Here is a 3,257-nt window from a genome sequence, read left to right as displayed (position 1 = left end):
AGCAAAAAGGAAGCAAAAATGATGAAATTTGGAGATAAAATAAAGAAGTTGAAAATTTGCTTAGCACTGACGGCGCCAGACTGGGCGCCAACAACATCATTTGGCAAAGAGCGGCAATTAATTAAATAAACACTGGCGTTGATGATGCTTATGGCAGTTTTGACCCAGTTTCTAGAAGATTTAACGAATCTGGAAGCTTTTTGAAGAGTTTTTGGCTGTACCTATTACAGAACCGACTCTAGGTTCTATTTGGGGCTGAAATTCATAAAAAAACTTTCTCTCTTGGTCATTATTCGCCCCCTCTTCATTCCTCTTCCTCTTCATTCCTCTTCATCCCTCCTCTTCATCCCTCCTTGCTCATTTTTGCCACACTTTGCCTCCATACACTTTTTTCCATTTTCATTCCACACAACCTCCTACGCACCACACACTCTTCCATTTCATTCCACAACCATTTAGAGTCCATTATTCTTATAATTTAGAGTTTTTGTGGTAAGATTAAGTGTGAGTTCTTCTCTAAGATTTGTTGGAGAAGGAGAAATATGAGAGATTTCTTCTTCCTACATTTCCTATGAAAGGCTACAAGTGATTTGCTTTGGGAAAGAATTTCAGATAAGTGTTGTTTGATTAATAGTGTTCTATGAACTTTTTTTTATATATGAAATTTGTGTTTTGTTGTATCTTTCTCATGAACTCTGAGTAGTTTTCATTATCTCTCTCCATACTCTTAGATATTATGAAATAAAGAGATAATATGGATGTGCCAATATTAAAATATTAAATAAATTGTGATGGGTTTTCAACTCCGAATTTAATTTACTTTTTAATCTTGCCAATTGAATTGTTAAAATTTGTTGTGAAACATATGATAGGGGAAATGGAGTATGAGTTCTATAACAAAGTGAAGATCACATTTGATTTCATGAAGTAGAATTTTGTTCATGGAATTAAGTGCAAATAAATAGGAAAATATACTTTGTCGGGTGTAGAATTGGAGAATCTTAAGGGTGACAGACTAAAATCCCCAATTCGGTCTTAGTGTTTAAAAACTAAAGAAAGTGTTAGCTTTCAGGTGAAGGGAAGTGGGACCCAATACCCTCCTAGCCTAACCACAAATTTAGGGACTAAATATGGGATTATCCAATGATTTTCTATAACACTGTATCAGGGTAGAGAATTAAAACGCTCCTATTTAGCACAATACATATTAGAACAATTTCTCTCATCTCATTTTACCAAAACCTCATTATAGTGGGAAAGATGTTTTTTCACATAAGAAATCTTCATCACATAAATATAGTTTAATAATTTAGTAGTTACTATTTAAACTTTGTATTTCAGTTTTTTTATTAGTTAAATAATTTAGTTCTGATAATATCTCAACATTTGAAATTAGTGACAGTAATTTTGTTTTGACTTTCTGTGAATTTCCTAGTAAATTTATCATTTCAAATTTAAACATTCCCCGTGGGATCGATATTTGGGGCTTGAATAGAAAGTCTTTTATTACTTGATAAAAATACATATACTTGCGTAGAATCCCAACATTAATTGCTTAAATTTCTTATTCATAAAATATTACATCAATCTTTTGGCATCGTTGCATAGCAGAGTCAACTATATATTTTTTACACAACTATATTCTCGGGATCAACTCCTACCAATGAAAACAAGGTTAGAAAAAGGAAGTAATAGAATTCAAATGGAACTATCACTATCCAAACTCAGGATTCCTCCTGTAAAAATCAAGTCCGGGTAGGACCCGATTCATAGTGGACACATCAATCCAACTACTACAAGAGAATATATACAAGTCTAGCCACAATAAGAAGTTAAGGAATCATCACCCTCATGACACAAAAAGATTGGATCAAATCAATAACAATCTAAACCTCCACTAACAACAACCAAATTGATCAATCCACACTAAAGCAAATAAAATATAACACAAACAATTACAACTTACAAACATACTAAATCAAATAACACAGATAACATGGTGTTGACCTCATTTTTAGTTGAGGTTTAGTTTTTTCCCTTTTAGTAGCCTAAGGTCTAGCCATATGATTTTTCTATTGACTATTCTTAGAAAACTAGACATGCAACCCTCACCACTAGAAATTCCAAACTCTTCTCTACTCAACCTGAAGTTCCACATGTTGATCCTAACCTCTAACACTTAGTAGGTAGGGTAACTATGGGAGAAACTCAAGATGAGTCAACCTTAGGACTGCTGGACCTTAAGGTTAACCCTAGGTGTTGATCTGGAGCTAAGGCACTCACTACACTCATATACACCCACATTCACTCACAACCCTAAACTCAAATTTCTAGCCTAAATCCCTTCACCTTTTGGGATACTCATGTTGATGGTCCCCTAAACTTACTAGTCCTAGAGCTATGGTTTGGCTAAGATAACTATGCAAAGGACCCAAAATGGGGTTTCCATTGGTCCATGGCTTGTTGGTGATGATTGGTACCCCAAATTACCAAAATACCCCTCTTAGACCCAAAATTCCAAAAATTTCAAAAATTCTCAGAAAATCCCAATAAATCCTAAATATTCCCAATCTTATTTCTCTCAACTACCACATGACCCAATTTGGCCAATTTCACCATCTTTAACTAAAACCCCCAAATTTGCCTTTAAGGGCCCAAATTTGCCTTTAAGGGCCCAAATTCCCCGAATTCAATTAAAATGTCCATCAATTTGACCTCAATTGACCTCAATTTCAATACTAAACTCAAACTCACTTTTGATATGACCAAACTAAACTAAATCCAAGCTCAATTGGTTCATGATTTGAGCCCAATTTTAATTTGGCTCAAAACCCCAATTTTGACCATATGACCTAATCTCACCAAAATGGACCCATAGCCTAGTCAATTGGCCTCAATTAATGTCATAAAATCTTGATAACATTCCTATACATCAAAATCAACCATAAATTGACCTTGGTGAAGCCTCATACCCATTAGATTTTGTCCTAAATCCAAAATTCCCAAATTTAGCCCCAAATTGGCTAAGCCCCAAAATTTCACCCAATTGATATCCTTAACCTCCAAATTGGAATCCAATTCATTATTAAAATGGTTCATTAGGTCCCTATTGACCATTTACAATAATTAATTTGAACTCAGCCCAAGGGAAACTCAAGCTAGAACCCAAGTCTGGCCCAACATGACCAAATTGACTAAAAATCAAAATTCCCTTAAATTGAACCTTCAATTGAGCTCAAAACCACTTCCATTCTTCA

This window comes from Phalaenopsis equestris, unplaced genomic scaffold (assembly GCF_001263595.1).
Source record: "Phalaenopsis equestris unplaced genomic scaffold, ASM126359v1 Scaffold210921, whole genome shotgun sequence".
Classification (NCBI taxonomy): Eukaryota; Viridiplantae; Streptophyta; class Magnoliopsida; order Asparagales; family Orchidaceae; genus Phalaenopsis; species Phalaenopsis equestris.
This window is presented reverse-complemented; position numbering follows the sequence as displayed.